The sequence below is a fragment of the Pteropus alecto genome, unplaced genomic scaffold (assembly GCF_000325575.1).
Source record: "Pteropus alecto unplaced genomic scaffold, ASM32557v1 scaffold270, whole genome shotgun sequence".
In the NCBI taxonomy this organism is placed as follows: domain Eukaryota; kingdom Metazoa; phylum Chordata; class Mammalia; order Chiroptera; family Pteropodidae; genus Pteropus; species Pteropus alecto.
In genome coordinates this window covers 1,416,253-1,422,000 of record NW_006430735.1, presented here as the reverse complement: position 1 = coordinate 1,422,000, position 5,748 = coordinate 1,416,253, and the positions used below count along the sequence as shown (strand labels likewise).

Genomic DNA, 5,748 nt, shown 5'->3' with positions numbered 1-5,748 from the left:
TTGGGGGCCTGCAGAGGGAGGGATGAGGTAAAAGAGGATAGTGAAATGTTAAAAAAAGAAAACACTGCCGATGTGCACCTCTTTTCCCCAAGTTGCAGAATAGCTGACCCCCACAGGGCTTGAAGATCTTGGAACTGAAGAAGGGAATATTGAGTGGAAGAAAGAAAAGGAATCTATGCACCTTTATAGTGTGCCTGTCAGGTCACTCGGCACTGGGATGTTGGTTATCTGAGGTAAGGGAGCTTATGCCCGGTGAATATATTCCTTGCTTGTACTTGGATTCCTTGGAATCCTTGGGCTTCTCATTTATAATCCATCCTACACAGTCTTATATGACTTTCTGTCCTCCATATGTCATTTGTTTGTCGCAATCACTCTAGAATGAATATATTTATGAGTCACCCATCCCATACCTAAAACTCCAAAATCTAGAAAGCTCTAAATTGGAAAGTTCTTTTAAGTTTCTTTTGTAATTTTGGTGACAACACCTGACTTGAAGTGCCATAAAGTTATTAATAAATTTTTTTGAGAGAAAATATAGGCATACCTCGTTTTGTCATAGGTGTTGTATTTTTTAAAAATTGAAGGCAAGGCCCTTGCCCAACAAAAACATTACTACTTGCTTTATTGCAATACTTACTTTATTGTGGTATTTTGGAAACAACCTGCAATATCTCTTAGGTCCACTACGTATAACTGAGTTGGCTGGTCTGTAGTCCTTTAAAGAAAGTTGATGTTTAGCTGAGGGTAAATACTGTCGAGAGCACCTAGCTTTCAGGAGAATTCAGCAACTCTCTGGTTTTAGGCAAAATTAAGCTTTGTTCTTTCTGGAGGGATATAAACACTGAGACAAGAGGTCAAAATTCCGTTTTCCGTGACATCATTTTACTTTGAGCTTCATTTTCTTCTTGTCACAGTCATGCACAACAGCATGCCTAGTGAGACTTTGTTTCATTGTAAGCATTTTGCCGCAGCCAGGATGTTCACACATAAATGGATGTCTTCCTCCTGGAAAGAGAATATGGCTCTGGAGATTGAACACAGTTTTTTAGGTTTTGTCATGGCCTGCCCTTGGACATCAACACACATCCCTTTCTGGGGCATGAGTTTTCATATATTGCTTCAGATAATCTTTGTGTTCAAATGTTTTCTGGCATACTTCACGTATTATTTTCTTTTTATGTGTTTCTGTGTAACATATTATTTCCTCTTTATGTGTAACGTGTTTCAGAGCTCTGTCAATGTTTTTGCCACAGAGGAACATCTTTTTTGACATATAAAGCCCTCGTGGACTTTCTCATGTCTTTTCAGCCTGTGGGCTGAAGTGAAGTGTGTTCCACACCCTTTGTGCTGCACTTGAATGGTGGTTTGTTGATATGCTGGTACTGATGGATTTTTAGCAAGTCTTCTTATAACCTTTGAAAGTGCATACATATTATTTTTTCTGATTTTCATGTTTGTGTTCAAAATTTTCTCAAGTTGGATTTTGTGTTGAATTTTTGATCACAACCACTAGCTGCACAAAGAGCCTTTTTTTCCAGTGTGAATCAGGGCGTGGCAGTCAGGTGATAGTCCCTGACAAAGGCTTTACTACACCTTTCCTGGTAACAAAAGATATCTCCTCTGTGTGCTTGCACAGGTGAGTGTCTAGCTTCAGGCCTTGAAATTGGAGCTGCTAGGGAAGGAGCAGATGAACATCCCAGGAGGTGTGAGGGTGGGGTCAGAGGTTGGGAGTTGGGGATGGCAGGGCGGGGCTCTCACTGGCTATGATGATTGCTTTGACAACGGTCAGGGACGACACTATGTCAGTGGGAGGCTGGAGGCTCCAGGATGCCCAGGGCCAGGCCAGGCATGGAGCCACGTTCAGGTCGCTGCTGTGCAGCCCGGGCTCTACCATGTGCCAACTGCTCTGGGCAGACCCTATACCCAGCCGGGCACACTTCCGGATTGCAGCCCCCAAATTATTAATAAATTTTATTTTTCTCATTCAGTGGATTATTGGAATATATCCAATATTCCAATATGTTTGCTTACCAAGTACTGTCCCTGACATTATGGGTGTTATATAAAATTCAGTTTATGCAGTACATTACATAATAAAAAAATATCTGAAATCTGGTTCCAAAGATATCATGTAAGAGACTGTGGACGTGTATTATCTCCCAATTAAAGGCTGAAACTAAGATTCAATGAGGTTAAGTGCCTGGCTTAAGGTCACATAACCAGGAAATGATGGATTTCAACTCAGGTATGACAGACTACGGTGGTTTCTGGTGGTGTCTTTTGGAACCAGTTTCAATAAATTCTTTATTTGGAGTCAGGGAATTATTTTGAATAATGAAAGATGTCTTTGAGAGCTGAATCCACAGGCAAGCACTCAATCCAGCACTCATTCTGTAGAAGACAGAGAAATCTTCCATTGTTCTTTTAGTTTGCAGAAATCTGTTCCTTCCGTACACCTTTCTTTATAGCATTAGTCCCTGAATGACATACTGGCTTCCTGTCATCTCAAGGTGGATGTCTTCTTAGCAACACAAATAAAATATAGTGAAGACAAAGCAAATTCCAAACAAAATCCCCGGGCCCTTGATATGTGAAATCTGTAATCATTGTTTCCAGGGCTCTGTTCTTTATCTCAGTCTGTTTCTATGTTCTTTTGCTTTTCCTTTTACACTCCCAAAGAAAGAATGTTGTCTGCTGCCATCTCTACTCTTTAAGCGCTTGCTTTTAAGGGGCTGATTTTTCTTTTTCTACCAATTATATGCCTAATCTTGGTAGATCAGATGGTTTAGTTGATTTAGTGGTGCATAGTCAGGATTTCATGAATATGGCTATATTTATCTTAGAAACGGAGAAGTGTGTAAGGCAGAACTCATATGTCTTAGCTCGGGCTGCCAAAATAAAATACCTGACTGAGTAGTTTAAACAACAGACATTTCTCACAGTTCTGGCAGCTGGGAAGACCCATATCGAGGTGCTGGCAGGTTTGATTCTTCGTGAGGGGCCTCTTCCTGGAGTGAATTATTCTCGTGGCTACCTTCTCGCTGTGCTCATGTGTTGGATAGAGTGTTCTTGCCTTTCTCTTTTTCTTCTTAAGGACTCTGATCCTATCACGGGGGCCCCACCTTCATGATCTCATCCAAGCCTAATTATCTCCAAAGTCCCCAAATCCAAATATCATTACGTTGGGACTTAGGGCTTCAACATATGCATTTTGGGGGACACAATTCGGGCCATAACATCATCTATTTAATACAACCACATCCTTTTTAATTAATATTAATTTTTACTATTATTAGTTTTTTACTATTTAAAAATGCTACATAGATATACACCTAACACTGGATTGAGAATCAAAAAGTTACTTCTGGTTCCTACTTTGCTATTGGGAAAAAAAACAAACTAAATCTTTGGACTTCTGTTTTATCATATGTAAAAGAATTGTGTGGAACTAAATGATCTCCTTATAACACCCCAGTTTAAATAATATTGTCAAGTCTTAACAGTATGTTACATGTATAACAGAGCAACACAGAAGGAATAATATCTCTAAAGCACACTTCAAAGACTTTTTGGTAACTTCACTTTTTCTTACTAGTTATTGATTTATCTTTTCTGGGTTGCTACAATTAAATATCTTCCTAGTTTCACAGATTTTGGTGTCACTTTTTAAGTTTCTGCTCAATGGATATTTTTGTCATAGATAATAATTACCTTTTTATCTCTTTTTTATTTTTTCTAATGCTCTCATATCCTTACTCCTCCCTCTTTAGAGAGCTCTGACTTTGCTGTTTTGGTAGAGAATTGATAGAGATAGCATAGTGGTTACAAGAGGTTAGAAACAAGTGAGATGAAAATCCCATATTTTTAGAATACAATTTCTGTACAATTTGTTGTTTCAAAATTGAACATTGACATGGTCCCATTTTTAAAACTAAAAAGGTAGCAAACCCCTACTTCTATGTGTGTTTAAAAATTCTTCCATAGTAAGCAAAAACCAGGCAAAATATTTAATTTTTTCCCCCAAAAGATAATTCTAAAGTAGGCCTGAATATGTTATTTCAAAATGTATAAAGAAAGTGCCACCTATTTGGGTTGAATGTGATTTTGTCCTTTGTGTTTCTGTCACACTAGCCTGTAGTCGTTTGTTTTAACTTGGCTCACTTTTCAAAGATGTGATTGTGTGAGATTCAGGAGGCTGTCAGCTCTCCTTTCCCCAGATTTTCTGGGCCAGTTCTAGGTCCCCAGACGCCTCTGAAGAGGAAAGTCCCAGAGTAGATAACTCTGTAGAGGCTGCTGATCCCAGGACAGATGACAAGATGTGCTGAGCCTCTAGGACAGACATGGCAGGACGTTAATAATAAAAGACAGCCCTGCTGCCGAGGAAGGGGAAGGAAACAGACGTGAGGGCAAGATTCAGGTGACAGCCTCGGCATTACTGAGATACAGGATGTTATGGAGGAGGAAGAAAAGTAAGTTGGTATTTGACAATATGTGCAGAGGCAAGACCTGAGTGTGGGCAGTGGAAGTTGCACCTTTCAAAGATTTCTGACCTTCTGCCTGCCAACTTGGAAATAGATTTCTTGATGGAGGGGGAGGAGGAGGGAAGAGGTGAAAAAGGCAGATGCCAAGAGAGATTGTTGACCTGGCAGCCAGACAAAAGGATGCTGTGGCTGGCACCTAAGGGAGAGAGGGACAGAGTGGTGTATCTGGTAAGTCTAATATAAAGGGCTGAGTGCCAGAGTTTAGGCTGGTAGAGAGTGGCCTAAGGTGGCCTCTTCTGTCAACGGGAGAAAGTAATCTGAAATAAAAGAAAAAAAATAGTGAAATTTAATATCTTTGGATAGATTTTTAAGGTTAGCATTCAGAAGTTGGTATTCAGCTGCCTTTCTCCTATCTGAGAAGCATAATCTCTTGTAGCCATATTGATCATGCTTTTAATTTTTTAAGTCCCAACAATATTGCCACATTTCCAATTGCAAGAGCAAGGTGGTATAATTTGACTACAGGCTTCCCCATTCCCCAGGAGTGAATCTAAGTGACTTTTCCCCATCCCTAATGTTGACCCAGAACAATATCATTTGCCGGAAGACAGGATTCACTCTTTCTTTTAGAATACAGTTTCGTGTCACATCAACAAGAAACTTTAAATGTAGCAACATCCCTCCAGGGTTTTGCTCTCAGCTCTCACTGAGCATTTTAGTTTCACCATCCTCTATCACCATATGCCACTAGATGTTGCTGTTACTCGTGCTTTGTGGGACAGAAACTGAGAGCAGTCTGCCTGCCTGCCTTTTTGTGCATGCAGGAGGAAATAATCTTCAGAAGAGGAGGAGAATGTAGTCTGTGGATTTAAACCTAAAGACCTCTTTACCTGGCATTTTCATCAAAAATAAAACATAAAAAAATAAAAAAACCCAGACACTCCGTATGTTATGTTATTTGGTTGCTATTTTCCTTTCTGTTTTTAAAAGGGAAAGACTGAATTAAAAGCATTTCTCCCACCAAAGTACCTTCTCTATCCTTACTAATTCTTAACTTTCTTTCCCTTATAATGTAGTTTTCAGCTCTTAATAAGAGGACTACTCATTAGCATATTAGGACAATCACTCTGCTATGGGTGTTCAGAACCTATATATGGACTCCAAATGTTTCTCTTCTAATTTCTTCCAAATTTTAGAGACTTCAAATGTAATATTTAATTTTTCTTACGATAAAGTGGTGTAACACTAACCTCACCTAGGGAAA

At 39.5% G+C, this 5,748-nt stretch overlaps 1 pseudogene; it reads right to left on the bottom strand.

Annotated features, from left to right (window-relative positions):
• Positions 1–880: 880 nt before the first annotated feature.
• LOC102883021 lies at positions 881–1,698 on the bottom strand (annotated as a pseudogene).
• Positions 1,699–5,748: the final 4,050 nt, after the last annotated feature.